The sequence below is a fragment of the Megalobrama amblycephala genome, linkage group LG20 (genome assembly GCF_018812025.1).
Source record: "Megalobrama amblycephala isolate DHTTF-2021 linkage group LG20, ASM1881202v1, whole genome shotgun sequence".
Classification (NCBI taxonomy): Eukaryota; Metazoa; Chordata; class Actinopteri; order Cypriniformes; family Xenocyprididae; genus Megalobrama; species Megalobrama amblycephala.
This window is the reverse complement of record NC_063063.1, coordinates 13,035,431-13,058,103: the sequence shown is the minus strand read 5'-3', so window position 1 is coordinate 13,058,103 and position 22,673 is coordinate 13,035,431. Positions and strand designations below refer to the sequence as shown.

Genomic DNA, 22,673 nt, shown 5'->3' with positions numbered 1-22,673 from the left:
AATTGATAGTTGGATTGTTGTCATTTGCTGGGTCACTGAAGTTAATGGTTTTGAAAAAAGAGGGCACATGAATTTAAAAAAAAATTATGTGCTCGGATAAATCATTGATAATAAACACTGCAACATTCCATAAAAAATAAGAACTGTCAATTTTGTGTTCATGGTGACTAACTGAAAACCGGTGCTGCTTTCCTGTCTATCGAATGCAGATTCAATTGGCACATCACATAATTTTGGATTGTTTTGACAATGACCTGTCAGGGTTTATATTGTGGACTCTCTAACTGGATCCTTTACTTATTATAGTCCTAACGTTTACCTCACATTTTAATCAAACAAAATCTAAATAATTAACTAGTGTCTTAATTTAGTAATTATCTAAAATCTCATGTAATAATTATAATCTTATTACAGATACATATAATAGTTCATTTCAACCTTCAGAGGTATTGATGGATTATATTTAATCTATTATTATCTTGGATGAAAATAATGATTTATCATATTTTCCATTTGAATGCACTTAATAATTGTTGAGGAGAAAAACATGTTTTCCTGCACAATCTTCTTTCTGATTATGAACTGCTCAGTTCACACATGAAGATGAAGACACATGAGTCACCATTAGCATGAAAGAAGAGTGACTTGTCACTTATAAGTCATGATACACTCGAGTGGCTGTTAGAGAAAAGTGACATTTTTTTCTCTTGCAATGAAAGACAGCAAATTACAAATATCCGGCTTACTAACGTCAGGCAACGCCAACATACTTATTGATCTCGCCTTTGCACTGAATCCTCATGACAGACAAGTTATAATAAACATATTTACCTTCAAATGATTATCTCTCTGCTTGAACACACAAACACGCAATTGGATAGATCCAGCAATATATCAAAGAGGGGTCTGGTGATGAAATTCCAGCTTGATGATGAATCTCTCAGGGTTGTATATCTGGGGAAATAATGCAAACGAATTTAGTATGATGAAGAAGCTTGATACACTCCACAATCTAATGATTTAATAACAAAAGAATTACAATGTGCAAACGCAAGGTGCTTCTAAAGCTCAGATTCATTTCCTTTGTTTAAAATGCTGGATGATGCACCATTAAAACAAAACCACAGCAGGTGACTAATTAATCATGAAGCTTCATTACAACCGAATGATAAACTCCACTCAGTGACAGCATTATATATCATACAAATCATAAAAAGCCAAAAACATGATAATACACAAACCATGTGTATCAATTTCTTTGAAGGAAAGCAAAATTTGAAGGAAAGTACACTTTTATAACTGAAGGACCATGCATCATACATCATTAGAAACGTACGGTTCAGTCCAGTGTATAGCAATTTTCAGTTTATGGAGCTGTAAGATAGATGTGTCACGTCTTTTAAAGTATTGTGGGGTCTGCTCGTCGATACCAATCCAAAGTGCCAAAAATGGCTGGATTAGAGAATCTTTCTCTGGTTCTTCAAAGGTATTCAAACAATTTTCAAGACCAGCAACTTTAAAGTCTATAACAATTGATTTGTTTGCCATGGGAGCAGACCCATTTAGACTCTTTGGGGCGTGAAATCTTTGTGAGGAATGGGTGTATCAATCAGAAACATGAAGAGATAGAAAGAAATAGAGATTTGAGTTAAATATAGACATTGTTTGATGTACCAAATCCCTGCAGTATAAAACAAAGAAAAGAAATACTTCAACTCCACAGAGGTAGAAGTCTGTCCTTCACCACACTGCATGAAATCCAGTAGAAGAGGTTTTCCTCAGCAGGGCTAATTATCAGAAATAATTCTGGCGTAGAATGCATTTTTATTACATCTAAAATAAGATTTGGAAATATATGTTTCTTTCAAATAGAAATATTTTAAATAACATTTTAATAAAAGACATCCCCAGGACACTCTCTATTGTTTAACAAGTTGAAATTGCACGTCAGGTTCAGACATCCTTATGACCCGGAGCTCTGAATTCTCATTCCATCCATCATGTTAAAGAAGAAACCGAGAGAGTGGTGAACAGATAGCACACCGCAGACAACCGAAGCTGAAAATATAATTACATTTTATTGTCTTGCTATTTATAACTAATTTCAATTATGAAGGGAAAAAACAAAATAATGTTTTGATACCTTTCCTTATTGAGGTGCCATACATTAGAGGCTACACTGTGAATATAGTTGCTGAGTGAATATATTTTTGATATATATCTTGCTAATCTCAATCAGGGTGACAGTATGAAATTTAAATGGGTACAAAAACACTCTAATTTACATAACCAAGTTTAAAAAAGTATAGTATATAGTACAGTCAAATCAGTGAAGTATTTTTGTGAAAACTGTCTGAACAAACCACACAGTGTAATGAGAAAATGTAACTATTTTTTGAAGAATGGGTGGCGAATTTGTATAAATTCATGATTTGATTCATATGAAAACCTGCAATTTTAAGAAAAAAAAAAATGTAGCCCATGTAGGTCCATCCCTAAACATAACCCTCAGTGTGGCATAAGCAGACGTTCAAAATGTATCAATGAGATTATTCATACTATACAAATTCCACCAAAACATAAAATACTTACAAATTACCATGGCCACTGTTGGAAATAACCAGTTCATAGAATGAATCGAACTTTCTGCTTCATATGAGAGAGATGACCAATCCGCGAATTGGCGTTTCCAGTGCTATCTGCTAGTTAAGTCTGACGTTACATGTCACCGTTTTAGGGTGCAAATGCTCTATCCGATACCAAAAGCAAACAAATGGTGCTATGCTACTTAAAAATCATGATCCTAACCTTTATCCATACCAAAATCTCACATGGCCAGACGGTGATTCATCTTTAATGAATCATTAAAATATTGATGTCTGGGATGGTGACTGTAGTCCAGAGACTGTAGTGTACACAGTGAGTTTTTGAAAGCTTAGCTTAAATGTGTGATATGAATAAATAGTGTTCAGAAATGGCTGTTGAGAGAGCATTCTCAAATGAAATGAGCTTCAACCTGGAAACAGTAGCTATTCCTTACATCACAACTTAACAAGCATATAAGAGAGAGAGGGGCCATTTAGGTGAGTACAATAAAACCGTTTTAGCATTTGGTTGCACTACTGCCATTGTAGCTTGTTAATGGAAAATGTTAGACTACTATGAAAATAGCTACTTTCATACTACTGGAAAGTGTAGAATCTCTACTTTTAGATTCTCCCCAACTTTGTATTCCACGATATACAGCCGGAACTGTCTGTTTCATATTGTTTTTCAACCTTCATTAACCATTAATAAATACAACAGATAAGATTCCATGTCATTTAACGAATATATGAACATAGGAATAGCACGGTTCAGTGGCATCAGCGCTCAATGGGTTGTCAGACAAGCCAAAGCTCTGAACACTGTGATGTGTGTGTGTGTGTGTGTGTGTGTGGTGGAGGTGGGGGTTGCTAAAGCGATTTGATGAATCACATGTCATCATTTTCCATCTTGAATTTCAACCCATAAATCTTCTGATCTCTGTCGCCAGTAATTGTTGCTTCATACCAGTGTCCCAAACCTCAGCTCCTGAACTAAAAACCCAATTACTCTTGCATGAAAGCCAGAGTAATTAGCCTTGACTGATAGGTTACCATACCATTATGCTCCTAATTAGGTCCCTATCAGACCCAATAATATATAATATTGTACTTCAGACTCTACATAATCAAGCCGGATGACATAACTCAGTGCATAATCATCTGTCTGCAGGAGAGATAAAGCTGTTAACTGATGCTAATGTACTTTTTAAGCAGTTTGGTGTTGACAGGGATTTCCTGTACTGTAAATGGCAACAATTTACTATATTTGACATGTGACTGACGTGCAAAGCCACAAATACGAGATGTATATACCTTGTATCAAAGGGCAAAGAGGACACCGGTGCTAACAAAAATATGTTCTAAGAACGTTTTGCTGATGTTGCTAAGTTATGAAAACATTATTCCCGAATGTTCAAAATGTCTACTTTTTAAATGTTTTAAAAACAAACTTTAAGGGACCATTCCATTTCATCATTTTGCAAGAATTATGGGCGAATTCCAAACTGCATTTTTTCCACCCTTGAAAGGGGCGCTATTTGTAGAGGTGTTCCAAATGAAACTGAACAACTGAATCCCTTCACAAAGGGCTCTTCTACAAGTCTGTTAGTGAAGGGAACATGCGATGGTCACTTCAAAGAAGTAATTTAATCGTTTATGGTGATGTGACCCAGGGCGACAAGTCCTCGCGAGTCAATTTAAATCTAGATATGATGGGAGATAATGCAGTTAATGTATAACTATAAACAGAATAATTCAAGTTGTTTTGTTTTGTTGTGATACACACACATTTTCATCATGCTTTTCATATTGCTTAAAATAATTCATAGGTAAGAAATGTGTTTAATGCTTAAAGGTTTAGTTCACCCAAAAATGACCCTCATGTTGTTCTACACCCGTAAGACAGAGCGTTATGAATCTTTTGAGTCGAATCAGTGATTCGAATCACGTATCAAACCGCCAAACTGCTGAAATCACATGACTTTGGCGCTCCGAACCACTGATTTGATTCGTAAAGCTCAGAAGCTTCATGAAGCAGTGTTTTGAAATCGGCCATCACTAGATAATTGTTAAAAAGTCATTATTTTGGCTTTTTTGCTATACAAAAAAATATTCTCGTCGCTTTATAATATTAAGGTAGAACCACTGTACTCACATGAACTGATTTAAATATGTTTTAGTACCTTTATGGATCTTGAGAGAGGAAGAACCATTGCTGTCTATACAGGCCTCGCTGAGCCGTCGGATTTAATCAGAAATATCTTAATTTGTGTTCCGAAGATGAACGAAGGTATTAGGGATGGAGAACGACATGAAGGAAACAGACACATATAAAACATTTTTTAAAAACTTCATTATAAATGTACATTTATTTGTATCATATTAAGAACAATAATAAGATAAGAACAATATTAAAGACCAGATAACTGAATGAATGTTCTATTAATGTAAGTGGAAGAATGCTTGTTCCTACCTTATAGAGAACCTTGCCAGAATGTTAGCCAAAGTTCTGAGAACATTCCCTGTATGCTGGGTAGTGACTAGGTCTGTGCTTGCTAACAACATTGTGTGCTTTGTGGGCACTTAGCAAAATGAGCCCAGGCTAATGTATCTCAAATGTACCCGCCTGGGACACACAAAGTCACTGTCAGACAGATAGCTTTATTAGCACAGAATTGCAGAAAGGAGAAAATTGATTTAAATTAGGGTTAATAGAACTTGCAGAGAAATCTAAAGCAGCATCCATTAAGTGTCTTTAATTCTCCTTTCATTTTCTCTCTAATCCACCTCCTGGCCTCCAGCCTCTACCAACTGACATGGAGGATAATGAGTACTGGCAGGCGTTAATTGCTCCGTCCATTTTACAAAAACCTCATCCTCCAGCCTTGACCATTAGCTCCTCTCTATGAGCGTGAGATAAGGCCTAACTGACTGCATTTGGGGCTGACGCCATGTTGGCCACAGAGAACACAGGATTCTGTCTTTCATGTATCCCTCAGGGTTTCTTTACATGGCAGATTTCAGGCTAATTAATATAATTACAGAGTCATTGACCATAAGTTAGACACAAGACTCCCCTCTGTTAATGAAATGCTCACGCTGTGTGGAAGCTGAGGAGTCGGACCCGGGAACTGCGCTGCAGGAAGATGCTGCTGATGTGAATTTCTTTCTTTTTTCCCATATGGCACAACATTCTGTTTGGAATCTTCTTAAACATCATCACCATCTGTTTTCAAAGAAGAAAAACAGATGAGTTGCAATTTCTACACTACATTTCAAAAGTTAGAAGTCTAGTTAGAAGAAAGATTTAAAAAATATTTTTTTTTTATCAAAGTATGCATTAATTAAAAGATTTATAAAAGGGTTCTATTTCAAATATATGCTGTCCTGCTGAACTCTTTATTCAAAGAATCCTGAAAAAAAAAAATGTATCATGGTTTCCACAAAAACATTAAGCAGCACAACTGTTTTCAATTATAAGAAATGTTTCTTGAGCACTAAATCAGCATACTAGAATGATTTCTGAAGGATCATGTGACACTGAAGACTGCATTGGCTGTGTTAGCAAGGTGCAGACAGACAGATGAAGATCAGGATCAGGTTCAAAATAGGAAGTTTTAATAAAATAAATCCACAGGACAAGACGGAAGATACTGCAACACAATGTTAACGCAAACAAGTCAGGCAAAAAACACAGGAACAAGAACTTAAGTACTGACACAAACAAGGTAGTTAACGATACACAGCTGAAAGGAACAAACTAATCACATCTGTAACCATGGAGACAAAGGAGTGGTGGGAAGAAACAAAACAAAACAAAGGAACACAGGAACTAATGAAATACAAACTAAAAGTCCATGAAAACTGAGACTGCTGGACTAGGTGAGTAGAGGAGACGGAGGGACAGTGTGGGCTTTGGAGGTGGACGAGGAGGTGGTGAAGGGATGGGAGACGATGACTAAACCCCGGCGACGATGATGGTAAGTGCCAGATGAAGCTGACCCAGAGCTCAGCAGTGACAACAGTCCATGGTGGAGTCGACGGAGAGAGGAGCCAAGATCCGAGGACGACCAACGATGGTCTTGAGTGACACCACTGGCACTGGAGACCTAAGCAGAGTCAAGGCAACAAGTGTCTGAGGTGGAGCCAAAGTACCGAGGACTGAGGCAAAGCCAATGAGATAGAGGACAGAGGGGGAGCCCAGAGGGAAGAAGGAACCCTCTGTAGCCATACAAGTGGAGAGACTGAGCATAGCGGAGGGCTCGTAAGTCCATGGCGTAAGTAGAGTGATGACTGACCAAGGGGAAGCCGGTGGGATGAGGGAACCTGGTGGATCCGCAAGGCCGAGGGTCTCTGAGCCAAGGCAGAGCCAATGGACAGAGGTGAAGCGAAGGGATCAGAGGCAGAGCTGCAGGATCCTTTCGCTTGGGCAAGGCTGGTGGTTGCACTACCTGAGTCTTTACATCACAGCAAGGCATTCCAGGGGGAGACGAAGGGCTCAGCAGAGTGTTCAGCAGAAGCGGGGCTGGAGGACTAGCTGAGCTTTGTAGTGAGGCTGACAGAGGCAAGCTTGATGTGAACAGTAACTCCCCTTCCCAACAACCAACTAAACAATCTCAGTCTTGAAACAGCAATGATTCAGAACTAAAAGATCAGTCCATACAGTTCTTAGTGCTGTCTTGAAACAGCGATGATTCAGAACAAAAAGATAGATCACAGTCCATACCTGTCAACGATACAGTCTCAGTTCTGCCTTTAAACAGCAATGATTCAGAACAGACAGATAATACCAGGTGGGATACGGTGGGAGGCAGTACCTCCATATGCCTATCATTCAGCAAGTCCTCGGTCTCCTTCTCCACCAATATTCCCTCAGCTGCTGATGACACTGGCTCACTCTGGGGCTCTGGTTCCGGGCGATGGTAGGTGCTGTCCTCTTTTCCTCGGCTCTGGCTCACTTATTGCGATGGGCAGTCGCTCTCCCTCTGCAGGGGGCACTTGCGAAATCTCCGTGGTCGAAGGTGGTGGGCTGGGCTCTGGGTCTGGCTGTGTTCTGGATTGAGGGTAGATGCTCTCTAGACACCTGATGATGGCCTCCCTCCAGTCAAGTCCTGTGGTGTCTGGAAGGTCAATGGGGTGGTTATAATTCACCCCAATCCAGAACAATGATTTCAGGATCTTGTCGTCGTAGGGGCAGGTGATGCCGAGATGGCAGAAATTCTCTATCTAACTCAATAAATCATGGTTCATCGGAGCCACCACAGCAAATCTTTGGTCAGGTCTTCTGTTAGAAAGGTGCAGACAGACAGATCAGGATCAGGTTCAAAATTCAAAGTTTTAATAAAATAAATCCACAGGGCAAGACAGAAGATGCTAATGCAAAAAAGACAGGAAAATAAACACAGGAACATGGAAGAACTTAAGTACTGACACAAACGGTAATTAACAATACACAGCTGAAAGGAACAAACTAATCATACCTGTAACAAAGGAGTGGTGGGAAAAATCAAAAAAGGAACACAGGTCAATGAAAACTGAGACTACTGGTGACAGACAACTGAATTGCCATCACAGGAATAAATTACATTTTAAAATTAACATTGAAAACAGTTGTAATAATATTTACTGTTAGATGAAATAAATTTTTAAAAAGTATAAAATTGTAAAAATGTACGTGTAAAAGTTATGTATTTCCATTTTTAAGACCCCTTTATCCTTGCAGTATGTTTATAACAAGAAGTGTTCAACTGAATCCAGTGTGCAGATCTTTGAGAGCAGATATAATTACTCTGGGATGTGAAGAGTAATGCTGGGGAACAATAACACAATTCTCTCAAAGGTCTTGAGGAAGCTCTCCACCATCTGCTTCAACCATATGGCTGTACTATATCAAATGAGATATTGCTTTTGAAATACAAATATCTCTACTGCTTCTTAACTAATTCTATTTGGCTTTGCAGCTCTATACCATTACCAGAGTGTATTCACAGAGCAGGGCCGGAGTGGCTAATCAGGAGAGTGGAGACAATTCCCGATGGGCTGTGCCTCATTTGGATGTAATGTAATGTAATGTGATAATCAGCTATGACGATAGAATAAAAACTATTGTCTACAGAAAGTATAATAAGAATATTTTGTGATTTTTATTGTTATATTCATTGCCCAAAGTGTCATAGTAGGTCATGCATGTGTTGCGGGCAGGCCTCGAGTTCCTTATAAAATTAAAAAGTATTTTATTGCATTGAAGATAGTGTAACTATACTATTAAAATGGAAAAAAATGACGCATTTTCACAAATAAATATATAAATAAAAATCCAAGCATATTTAATTTTATTGACAAGTTTTAGCATTGACATTTTTGGAAGCTTGCAGAAGTGTGAAATGGACTTACATATTTCCCTGCCCACTGCCATTTGTCATGTGATCAGTCACATGACAAATATTCCTATAATTCAGTGCCCAGAAGCAAAGATGGCATCCTCCATCCGGAGAACCCGGTGCCAAATGACTGCCATTGAGATGAATGACAATGCTTACAGATACGATTACATTTTCTCCAGATATTATAGATCTCCTTGGTAATATTTCACCAGGAATTCTGCACAATTTTGCACGTCAAAATTACTTGACTTCAAGTGTTATTACAGAAGCATGTAAGATCCACTAAAAATCTTAGTAGGTCTCATGGTAGGGTTGTCTTTAAGTTTACTTTATCACTAAAATTGAATTTTCTGGGGATTTTTTATTTACATTTATTGTCTGTCTTTATAACATTTAGTCTAAAATACTTTTATGTTTCGGGAATAAAATTTAAAACATCTAATTTGGATAATGTTGATATAAAAGTAAATGTTTATTGAAACTAATGGGGTAAACAGGACTATCAACTATTAATGTTCTGAAAACTCCCAATAGAACATTACAGCCATGTCACAGATTGATGGGATCTTAGATTTTGAAAGGAGTCATTGTGAAATATGTCAGATAAGAATATTTAGCACCTATCAGTGGTGTTGGACATCCTTCAAATGAGACTTTTTTTTATCACAATGAGCTTCCCACTCAACTTTCTGTCCTCTGCTCAGTCTGTTAGATTGAAATTCAGTTGCTGATGTAGCTTCTTTTGAAGCACATCTCAATTTGAATTTCATTTTCATGTCTTAATCTTGCAGTCTTAATCAAAACTGTGCTTTATAAGACACATCAGTGATTTGAATGAACAGGAATCAGTAGCCAGCAGTTAATGATGAAGTCTCTTCTGATCCACTCAAAGGTCAGTCAAAATCACACCCCGGGCTTTCGAACCTCATAAAAAGCAATCAGTTGTTTAAAAGATGAGATTATTAAGATGAGAATGAATACTGACAGTGATTTTTATAGGGTTAGTTCACCCAAAAATGAAAATAATATCATTAATTACTCACCCTCATGCTGTTCCACACCCGTAAGACCTTCGTTAATCTTCGGAACACAAATTAAGATATTTTTGTTGAAATCCGATGACTCAGTGAGGCCTGCATAGCCAGCAATGACATTTCCTTTCTCAAGATCCATTAATGTACTAAAAACATATTTAAATCAGTTCATGTGAGTACAGTGGTTCAATATTAATATTTTAAAGTGACGAGAATATTTTTGGCTCTCCAAAAGAACAAAATAACGACTTATATATTTATGGCCGATTTCAAAACACTGCTTCAGGAAGCTTGGGAGCATAATCAATCAGTGTGTCGAATCAGCGGTTCGAAGCGCCAAAATCACGTGATTTCAGCAGTTTGGCGGTTTGATATGCGATCCGAATCATTTTTTGACATGCTGATTCATAACGCTCCGAAGCTTCACAAAGCAGTGTTTTGAAATCATTAATGGATCTTGAGAGAGGAAATGTCATTGCTGGCTATATGCAGGCCTCACTGAGACATCGGATTTCAACAAAAATATCTAAATTTGTGTTCCGAAGATTAACAAAGGTCTTACGGGTGTGGAACGGCATGAGGGTGAGTCATTTTTGGGTGAACTAACCCTTTAATAACCTCCTAGGATAAGTGATGGGTATTTTTGGTTGCAAAAATTGGTTGTTTTTATGATTTTTCTCTCAATTTCTTGATCAACCCTGTTGCATTTGCTGCTTACGTATGTTTTGAAGCATGACAGCTGGTTTAAGCTGGTCCTTAGTTGGTCCTTAGCTGGTCATGAGCTGCTTTAAGCAGGTCAAGTGCTGGTCCTAAGCTGGTCCTAAGCAGCTCCAGCTCAGGACCAGTTTAAACCAGCTCAAACCAGCTGCCATGCTCCAAAACATACCTAACCAGCCATGATGTTTTTCAACAGAGAAGAACTTGAGGATTACTTGTTTATACATTTTTTTAAAAAATATTTTATATTATAGTTTATATTATATATCTCATCTCAAACATGGGCCATTTAGAACTAAACTAAGATTAGAAATAACTTCATTAGTCATTCAGGGACCAAAAAGATGATATCAAAACAAATGAGGGACATTTCCTATTACGCGCGCATCATCTTTGACAGTAATCTATCCCCTCTTCTTGGCTACTAAGAAACCAAGGCCCGCTGTGGCCTCATTGACAGTAGTGTAAATGAGTTATAGATCCATTTCCTCCCTCTACACAAGATCACTGCCAGGTAATTGGGAGGCCAGATCATAAAGAAAGAAAGAAAGAAAAATCATTGGCTCTCGCAAACCGGACAGCTCTGTCCCTTCCCCCCTCGTCTCTGAGAGTAATATAGATATTATTTCAGCCTCTGCCCCATTTTCCTTTCAATGAAATTATGATGTCCTCCACCCAGTGATACAGTGTAAAGGGGAGAATTGGATGCAATATGAAAGCTTTATTGATGTAGACAATTACTGTTTGGGCACTACATAGGTCAGGGGGAGGTACTGGGGGTGTCTTTGTGATTCAAAGCGACTTAAGATTAGAAGGGGAAAGATAAATGATCGGCTAAATAATATTATCATCTGACAGATACACAAAGGAGATATGCAACAGTACACAGAATGTGTTCAAATAATGACTGTGTGTGTGTGTGTTGTCAAGTAAACTCTCTTAAAACACACTTTTCATACTCTTACTAGTTTATTTTTTAACATTTTCTTTTCTTTTAAGTAATGACAATTCCCTCCAAAGTATAATTTCCACCACATCTTAAATTATATGTTGTATGATTCTGTGGAAATGACATTTCTAAAAAAAAAATTGTAATAAAATGGTCCTTTGTCTTGCAAAGGCTAAATTCACCAAGCATTTTATCTTAAAATACACAGTTAAAATTTTTTATAATTAAATATTTTTTCACATTTTTGACAAAATTACTTTGTGATTGGAAATGATGCAGTAAAATATTCTGCTCATAAATCATATTAACTTTATACTTTTTTTATTTTCTTATTTCATAATATGATGGTTTCAAATTTTACTGACACAGTTGTGTCCTTAGTAAACAAGTACTGTATGCTAACTTTGGAAAAATTTAGTTTAATTGTTGGGTGTTTTGGAAATGATGCCACAACTGAGGGACAGTGATAGTCTTTGTAAAATAAATATAAAGCATCTTCATACGATGCTGTAAATATTGAAATGATTTGTTTATTTCACTCTTAAAGGGTTAGTTCACCCAAAAAATTTAATTATGTCATTATTTACTCACCGTCATGTCATTCCAAACCCGTAAGACTTTCGTTCATCTTCAGAACACAAATGAAGATATTTTTAATGAAATATGAGAGATTTCTGTCCCTCCATTGACAGTCTACGCAACTACAGTTCCACTTTGATGCTTCAAAATATTGTATGATGAACAGATTTAATTTAGGCATTTATTGTATATAAACATTGATCAGCACACATAAACAGCTCAACTATACTTGCTTTGATACACAAGAACAACCTTCATTGGTTCATGCGGAAGCTTAAACGTGCTGCATAACACACAAGAATGAACCTCATTGGTTCTTGCAAATCAAGCATACATGCTTGATGTGTGAGTTGATGAATGTTTATATGTGAATAAGCCTAAATTATCTGTACATCGTATAAAGCGGTCGTGTCTCATTAGAAAATGTAGACTGAACTCAATTAGTTTTATGATCTCTTTATGAACTTTTTGAAGCATCAAAGTGGTAGTTGACTGTCAATGGAGGGACAGAAATCTCTCAGATTTCATTAAAAAGATCTTCATTTGTGTTTCAAAGATGAACGAAAGTTTCATTTTTGGGAGAACTAACCCTTTAAGATGCTTTCATAGTTTTAAACTTGACATAATTCAAATTTTTACAATAGATCTTCATAGTTTAAGACTGAACTGATAAAAATCTACGCATAAAAGGATTTGAAAAAAGTCAAAAGTTTAATGTGATTTTTCAACCGAATCTCATGGCAATTTATAACTATTTTATGTTTTAGTGAATTGGTGGCTATTTAAATTTGTGTACTTTTTACGATCTGCTTATGCCTCAATGACAGGTATGTTTAGAGGTGGACCTTCATGCTCACTTTTTTCTTCCTAATAATTGTACATTTTTGTATGTTTCACATCACATAAATTCATACGAAATCACCACCTTGTAACTTTTTCCCATGAGATCAGATTGGATTTGCATAGAACAAAATTAAAAAGTTTTATTCTGTTAGATTAAATAAAAAATCACTTGGACACTTGCTCATTTCAATAGTACGGAAGAGGATTAGGGCCAAGCAATAATAAAAAAATAAAACCATCTCGAGATTAAAGTTGTTAAATTTCGAGAAAAAACTCGTTAAATTTCGAGAAAAAAGTAAATAAAATGTTGAGAATAAACTCATTAAATTACGAGGAAAAAACTCATTAAATTAAAAAAAAAAAAGTCGAGATAAAATGTTGAGAATAAACTCGTTAAATTACGAGAAAAAACTCGTTAAATTTTGAGAAAAAATTCGAGATAAAATGTTGAGAATAAAGTCATTAAATTACGAGAAAAAAGTTGTTAAATTACGAGAACAAATTCGTTAAATTATGAGAAAAATGTCGTTAAATTTCGAGAAAAAAGTCGAGATAAAATGTTGAGAATAAACTCATTCAATTATGAGAATAAAGTCATTAAATTACAAGAAAAAAGTCATTAAATTATGAGAACAAATTCGTAGACAAGTTTATTCTCAACATTTTATCTCGACTTTTTTCTCTAAATTTAACGAGTTTTTTTCTCGTATTTAACGAGTTTATTCTCAACATTTTATCTCGACCTTTTTCTCGAAATTTAACAACTTTAATCTCGAGATGGTTTTATTTTTTTATTATTGTTATTGCTTGCTCTTCCGTACAATTGTCATCTGACATCTAATTGTAGCAATTTTATTAGTAACTGGAAACAAACTCGCCTAGCATTTGCCGTGATGTTAATCTTTTGTTAATCTTTTCTCACCCACTTTGTTGCATGTTCCCGGGGGCAGGATTTATGTAAATTTTAGGATTTGTGATGTCACCAACATGAGAAGAAGCTTGTTGTAGTCCCTACCAGCCATTTGTTGTAGTCCTTAAAAAGCGATTTCTGTAAAAGAAAATACCTTCCTTTGCATTGAACTTTGAGCATTGTAACTTTGCAGATGTTGTTTATGTTCAAACAGCAACATTACACACAAAATAAAGTTAAAAAAGTGAAATCATAATAAAGGACCCCTTTAATGATATCATTATTCAAAACTCACCCTACAGTGCACTAACCTTGAATATGTTTATTACAAGTACATTCACATAAAATGCATTTTATGGAGGGGTGGAAAACGAAAATGTATGCTGGAAGCCATCATTCTGTGTTTTCATCTTACATATATTTCTCTGAAATGAGCTCCATGGCATTTGACTGTGAACGTGTTGAAGGACCCATGTTGCATTCTCTGATGGCTGATCTAATATTGTAGGGGAAAGTGAGCCTGCAGGGCCAGAGCTAACAGACAGAGGTTCAGCTCCCACATGTAATGAGAAGAGACCAATGTGTGTCTGTGTGTGTGGGTATCTGTTACAATGCTCTAATTGGATGTTTGATATACCCTGACCTCCTGACAAAGCACACCTCTGCAGGTGAAAAGCACAGGAGGTGCATGCAGCAACACGCTAGACTAAAGTTAAAGGTCTTGTTAAACAAAGGTGGGTATGTTTGGGCCATTTTTTCCCCGACTACCAGATTAGGTAATGTCCTAATTGGATTTCTCCTGGAAAATTCCGCTCTCAGATTGCTGCCACAGACAGAATGACCTTTTTGGTCTTAACAATTTGCATTGTCCTTTCATTGAAGAAGAAAGGTGCTTAATTCACAAACACAGGCATGAGGTAAATTGCTCCTTTCGTTTGTTCCATGTCCACTACTGAAACCAGAGAATATTAGGTTTCAGATACAAGTTGAAATAAAGAATGGAGGGCTTACTTTTAATATGAAGAGATGGTATTTTCAGGTTTGATGTTCAGGTAGACTACTGCTTTTGTACAAACAGAGTGGGTTTTCATAAAAGGCGATACTTCTTTTCATTGTCTTATTTGTTCTGAAATATTACTGCTATTATCTTAACAGTTACTTCCAGTCCATAAAAATGTAATCAGGACTTTTCGCTGTTTTTTTTCCAGTGATTTTTCAGGGACTCTCTCTGCAGGTTACATCGTTACACCAGTAGGTGGCGACAAGTGATTTTTTTTTTTTAATGGAATATTGTTGTATTATTAAAAGATTTATCAGTGCACATGTGTCAACAAAATACTGTAACTTCTCCTACCTATTGCACCTACCTATACGCCATGTTGAAATTAACATAATTTCGAGGTTAATTACAGCTTGTAAAATGGGAGTCTTCTGAGAGCTCCTACTTGTACCACGTGACTGCTGCAGATTCATTTGGCGATGATAGTGGTGCTATAGAAACGCATAATTCCCAGTCAGAGGACATGAACAGCTCCAGTAAAATGTCACGTGTTATCATCTGGAGCCTACAGTAATAACGACATGGCGTGAACGTAGCATTACATGAGATCACTGCAAAAGCAAACCAATTGCCCATCAAACGGAGTATCTATTTACACTAAGTGCAATTAGCGTCCATTGTTGGCAAACACTATTTACACTGGCTTCGCCCACCAATTTCTGGTTGGGCCACTCATGTTTTAAAATAGACGCACAAAATTCAATGCAAATTCAAAACACCCTGCAAACGAGTGTTTAATAATATTAAAGTGTTTATTGGGTAGGGTGTAGGGAAGATTTTTATTCTCCCAATAAGGCAGCATCCATTTAATAATTTTAATAACTATAATCATTTACACTCTATGATATTATTGCATCCTGTTAATGCACAAAAATATTAAAATTAGTGCAAAGGTGCAAATAGTATCTGCCAATATAAAATATAGGTAGCATCTAATTGCTATTTACTCTTACTGTAAAGAAATGATATTTTTACATGGTGTAAATAGAATCTATCGCTAATTGTCACCTAGTGTAAATAGCATAATGCTAAGAAAATGCTGCTATTGTCACTTAGTGTAAATAGAATATATTGCTATTTTCACTTAGTGTAAATAGCATCTACAGCTTTTTTTATTATTATGATTTTTTAAAGCTATTTACACTTAGTGCACATAGCATCTATCGCTACCACTGCCTTCAATCAATTCCCAGTGAACAAAATCAAGTCACACCCTACATTTGTTTTTGTTCAAGAAGCTGTTTCACTTGGATATTCATCACAATAGGGAAGAAACGTCTATTGCAACTTCCGTTTCATGCCACTTTAAAAGCACTCAGACGATTCGTTCAAAACACTGTTTCATTCAGGAATGAATTGCTGTTGCTTGGAGATGCACGACGACTTGCATGTGGCTTTGTTTGAAACAATTTGCACGGTATTCAGCAATATTTTTTTGTAAAATGTAGGTTACTCACATTGCCGTCATTTCACCAAAAGCCAGGGTATGGCAGACCCTGATGACGTCACAGTCCCACTTTCTTCAAACAACTTTTTCCAGCACTTCAAGGCTCAAAAGTCTGAATATTATCAATTTAAGTGTTATTTTTAATATGATTACCAAAAACATTTTTGTTTATCCTACAAAGATTGTCCTCATTTGTAAAACTAAAAGTCAATCAATCAAAAACCACAGCCAATCAGAACACAGCGTAGGCGGGCTCTCGCGGTATTTGCACTGCACCAGAGATTAGGATTGAATTTGACTGCACTCGCAAGGAATGGATAAGTACATAATCAGTTTCACAAATACTACACCATTTAAACATTATTAAAAATACATACTGAGCTACTAAAACAATCTTTGTCATAGAATACACTTGTTTGTTCACAGTTTGAATGTTCTTGCTTCCATTTATTTAATTTCAAGATCTGAGGTGAATTATCCATTGTTGTTTTTACTACAGCTACAAAGCTGGGAGCACTAAATGATATTCAAAGTCACATTACACGCTTTTAACACTGAATAAAACACATAAACATTACCTGAGATTATCATTGCCATACTTTGTGTTGTTGTTCTAGCCGCATCTTCCCCCAAAAATAGAAACCATTTCTGGGTGTCACCATCGTGGCTGGTTAGGACAACCGGTAACTTAAACGCCTCTGATTGGTCATTATTTTCAACAGAAATCTGTGATTGGTTACAATACTCAACACTGCACAATCACGTTGTGAATAGCAGCACCGTTGATCTTACGTGACACGAATATAACAACCAGGTCGCTTTAATTTACTTACTTTTCTGTTTTATTTAACAATACAATTTATTTATTACACATAGTAATATAGGCTAACTCCATTAATCCTGCATGCAATGAATACAATTATATAAATTGCATTGACTTGACCTGGCAGCCAAGTCACCATGGCACGCCCCTGGTTACTCAATGTTAACATCTTGCTAATTGAACTTTTTTGTTTTAAAGAAATATATAATATTGTATGTTAATTGTATTTTGTTTGTTTATGTGTTGCTACCATAGATATATATTATATCTATAGTTGCTGTGCCCAAGAATTTCTCCTAAGGAAGACAATAAAGGTTAAAAAAAAAATAACAGCAACAACAATCATGATAATAACAGTAAATAATAATAATAATAATAATAATAATAATGCTTTTTTACACTCTTGCTTGTTAGATATTGCTTATAGTCTTTTCTTCCCTGTTGTGATGAGTGAAACAGCTTCTTGAACAAGAAAAAATTATGGCGGGACTCAAATTGGCAATTAATTGGATCGTTGTGGTTGATGCAATTCCATTTAAAAAAATAAGAATTGTCAATTTTGATTTCATGGTGACTTTAAGTGTTAGCCTATATACAATATTGTTCATGTGCATCAGCTTCAGTCTTTTGTTCTATTTAGAGTGCATCATTCATCGTGTTGTATGCAAACAATTCAAAATTGAAGGTCAAGGTCTTATATTTCAAATGATTAAATAATACATTAATTAATTCTGCTCAACTGAATAAATAGATTATCACCTCTGTGTAAATGAGTGTAATTATAAAATCAGTGCTTAAATGAATTTATTATGTCAGCTATACATATTGTTCAGACAAATTCTGACCATTTGGCCATTAAAAATCTGGATGCTACCTTCCAAACGGCAGGTCTCCTAAAAGTTGTCATCATGCTTTGTTTTTGAGAAAACTGCCACTTTTAGAAGAATAGTTTACATGACTTTCTTCTGTGGATGGTGCCAGTTAAAAGTAAAACAAAAAAAGAATTGTGAGATATAAATTGGAATTGTGTGGAAAAAAAAGTAGAGTCAAAAAAGAGGAAAAAAACTCACATTTTAAGTTTATATCTCACAATTCTGAGTTACATAATTCTCATTATGAGTTATAAAGTCCAAATTGTGAGATAAAGGCCCGGTTTCACAGACATAGCTTAGCCTAAACCAGGATTAGGCCTTAGTTCAATTAACCCTTCGCAAGGAGTAACCAATCATAATGCCGAATCCGCCATTTTGTCTGACAAAGCAGTCAGGGGAGTTAGCAGATTAACGTACTTGAACTTGAAAAATGGTGTGTACTGACGTCTTTCCGTGATTGAAACAACATTCCTTATGATGTTCATTCATGTTTATTTGATGCTATAAATGAACTAGTAGGAAGAGATGATCGGTTTATGAGCCGCTTGAACTGAGGCACCGCAGCGATCTGTCACGACACTAAGAGCCACAAAACGGTATTTATTGTTTAAATTTCTTTAAAAATTACAAAATTTGAAATTTTAGACTTCGTTTCATATCAAAAGTAACCTGCTTTCCCTTACGAAAAAGAAGTACACTTCAAGTTAATTTTATCAAGTATATATAAGTAATGTTCAAGGATATTTTTTAGTATACTTTATGTAGTAAGTATACTAGTATCAATGTACTAGTAGTAAACTTGTAAGTGTACTATTTTAATACCGCTTGGGACTAAATTAGCCCAACTGAAGAATACATTTAAGTGTACTATAAGTGTAACAGTAGTAAACTTTAAGTACACAATTTCTCATTTGTACTGCATCTGTACTACAATTGAACTTATAAGTATACTAGTAGTTTACTATTTTAATACTGGTAGTACATTTTTATATGAAAGTACACTTTGAAATATACTCTCAGTAAACTACTAGTTTAGTGCAAGTATACTTGTAAGTTTTCTTTAAGTGATCATAACATCACACTTATAGTTTAGGAATATATCTGTTTTCTTTATAAATCAATATTTTCAAACAATGTACTTTTCTACTTTTATAAATAAACTTTTAAGTATATCTCGATCAAAAGACTGAGTCCAAGTTTAGGCCAAATATACTTAGACTTTTCTGTCAGTATAAGTCAAGTATAGCTGCTTAAGTGCAATTTTAAGTATATTTCTCAGTGTCCTCTTTGCTCCGCAATGTATTTTTCACTGTGTGAGAACATGATGTGTGGAGAGAGATCGGCATGGCTTGTCAGACGTAGTAACTTAAATGGGGGTGGGTCTTTGCGAACATGTGGCACTGACATATTTTAAGATATGTCAGTACAAGTTGTTTTCAGTTAAAACAGCTCAAACATGCTTGTCTGTCTGTGAAACTGGGGGATAAACTTGGAATTGTTTGAAAAAAGTCAGAATTGTGAGAAAATAAGTCGCAATTACCTGTTTTATTTTTATTCCATGTTTGAAACAAGCTTCCATAGTAAAGGAAAAGGACACAACATGACATTAGATTTCTTGTGACATTTGATGAGGCAACTTGAGGACACAGAATCACAATCGCTCTTCAATAAAGCTTTTGTGCTGTAAGAGACTAGCAATGCTCCTATTTACCCTCAGGGAAAGTCCCTCACACTTAAGCAGAGAGGTCAAGTCTACTTTACACTTGAGGAAAGATCAACCCTCATGAAATCTAGCTCTGTCCTCCAATAGTCATGACGTGGGTCCTGCTTAATATGTAACACATGCATGCATTTATGTACTCTTTTCATTGTGCATTATACATGCTCTGATTTTTAGATTCTTCTCTCTTTATACACACTGTCTCTTTGTAAGACTGATAACAGATATGACACCGTTAGACTTCTAGCCCGCAAGTCTAATCTCAGACCTCACAGTGCCAGAATTAGCATTTTGTCTTCAGACTTCTACAAGAGACTATTTTTAATTGGCAAACGCGCAAAACCACTTAAATATGTGTGAGACTATTAGGATCCGTTTAGAGTGTCTAGAACCTCAAAATGTCTATAGCTTCTCTCAAGCAAGACATTTCACACCCATTTAAACAATGCTAATAACAGTCTCACTGTATATAGAGAGCTAGATAAATACACAGTTCTCATTTAGCAGCATCTTTTTATGAAATGATGAAGTATGTGCTGTGAAATATGTTAAGAATAATGCTAAAGCAAGGAAAAAGGTAATCAAGATCTGCCGAGCACAGCCCTTTTACTGTACACCAGCTGCACGCTGAGGTCGCGAGTATTTCACTGGTTTTCTGTTGCTGTGTCTGCTACATGGTGATGTACTTCATGTAGTGATGTACTAAATAACTGAAGTATGAGTCAAGTCACCATGACCTGACAGCTCCCTCGGCCTAACTCAGGCAGAACAGCTCTGCCAGTGCACTGTAACCTCATGTTTATGCAGGTGTTTGAATAGCCTCCTATAACAATACACCATGGTGACATTTTGCAGGGAGACAGCCCTGGTAATAAAGGTCTTAGCAAGCACTGCTACCTGCCACAGCCAAGTGTCTACTAACTTATAACTGCGAGAAGCTCCTAGAAGATAACCTGCCGAGTCAGCATTCATATAATTGCAATGTAGGGGAGCTGTGAGTGGTACGATTGTAGAGAGAAGGAAACAGTCAAGACAGCAGAGAGAAAGTTTGCCTTTTGGAAAGTTTGGGGGAAAACTTCATAAAGTAAATTATAATGGCTATATATCAATACAGCTGGACATTAAAAGCCTGCCAAAACATCAATAAGGCGAGTCAGACATGCATGTCAAGGGCTTGTTGTGAATGATATAATACACCATACATTTAAATTAATTTTTCATCAGGAAATGACAGAAGAAGAGAAAGGTATATGTGTTTGAGCATTAGAGGCACAAATGATCTAAATGTTATTTTAGTATAATTTATATACTAATGTAGTATTTGGTTATATTTTTATTTTTCATTTTCATTTTTGTTTGATGTTTAGTAATTTTAGCAAACTGTAAAAAATCTTTTTCGAAATTGTAAAACAGATTATTGGAGTATGTTTTACAAGAAAACATACTTTTCTACTTTAAAATTTCACATTTAATTCACATTCATTTTTATTTATGTTTGAGTGAATTTATGTTCAACCAACAAGCTACACTGAGTTAGAGGAACTTAATCATTTGTAGCATAAACACAAATTTTTAAGTTGATTTTTCAAAAAAATTAAGTCGCTCGAACTACCAGAATTGTAGCCCTGGAACCAATTCATCTTATCTATTTCAGTTCAAATCAACAGCTATCATAGCACATGCTAACATATCTTATTTAACATGTATATTTATTGAACAAGTAAGATATGTCACTGGCATTAGCGCAGTGATTGCTTAGAGTCAATGTAGTGTTTAGCTTCTTCTGCACAGTGGTAACCACAAAAACTTCAACATTACAGAAACTCTTTTAAATGTCAAACATTACAGCATTAAACACTAACAGGTCTTTCCCGTCACTAAAAACAAATAAATTAACACTTAACTTCAACATTTATTCTCCTTATCCAGTCCTATGCAAAGCATGCTGGGAAATAGAAATCCACTGCCTAATTTCAAAAGTTATCAAGACAGTTGACCCAAAAATGAAAATTCTGTCATCATTTACTCACCTTCAGGTTGTTCCAAACCTGTATAAATTTCTTTGTTCTGTTGAACACAAAGGAAGAATGTGGGAATCTGAACAGTTCTGGGATACCACTGACTTCCATAGTATTTTTTTCAATGTCAATGGTGCCCCAAAGCGGCCTGGTTACAAACATTGTGCAAAATATCTTCCTTTGTGATCATCAGAACAAAGAAATTCATACAGGTTTGGAACAACTTGAAGGGAAACAAATGATGACAGAATTTTAATTTTTTAAATAATAATTCTGTCATTAATTACTCACCCTCATGTCGTTCCACACCCGTAAGACCTTTGTTCATCTTCGGAACACAAATTAAGATATTTAATTAAAAAACAAAATAATGGCTTTATTCAAAAATTTCTAGTCATGGGTGGATTTCAAAACACTGCTTCATGAAGCTTCAAAGCTTTACAAATCTTTTGTTTCAAATCAGTGGTTCGGACCGTGTATCAAACAGCCAAAGTCACATGATTAAGTGAGTAATTAATTTTTAAGTGAACTATCTTATTAAGTTACTACAACCTATTTAAAAAAAAAAAAAAAAAAAAAAAAGCCAATTAATGCAGAAATTTGAGTTTAAATTACAGACGATATTAAGTTGATGTAATGATTAACATTATTATGTCAACAGAACTCTACAAAATAATGTTTGCAACTTAAAAGATACAATAAATTCGATTTTTTTAACTTGCAACCATGCATT

At 35.7% G+C, this 22,673-nt stretch overlaps 1 long non-coding RNA gene across 2 annotated transcripts; it reads right to left on the bottom strand.

The window, feature by feature from the left end:
- Positions 1-660: 660 nt before the first annotated feature.
- LOC125255666 lies at positions 661-17,175 on the bottom strand. Of its 2 annotated transcripts, none has more exons than XR_007181961.1 (3): positions 17,086-17,175; positions 4,769-5,811; positions 661-954 (listed from the first exon to the last, which is right to left on the bottom strand). It is a non-coding gene; the product is annotated as an uncharacterized LOC125255666 (long non-coding RNA). The 2 variants fall into 2 exon arrangements; XR_007181960.1 differs by having other exon boundaries at positions 5,684-5,811.
- Positions 17,176-22,673: the final 5,498 nt, after the last annotated feature.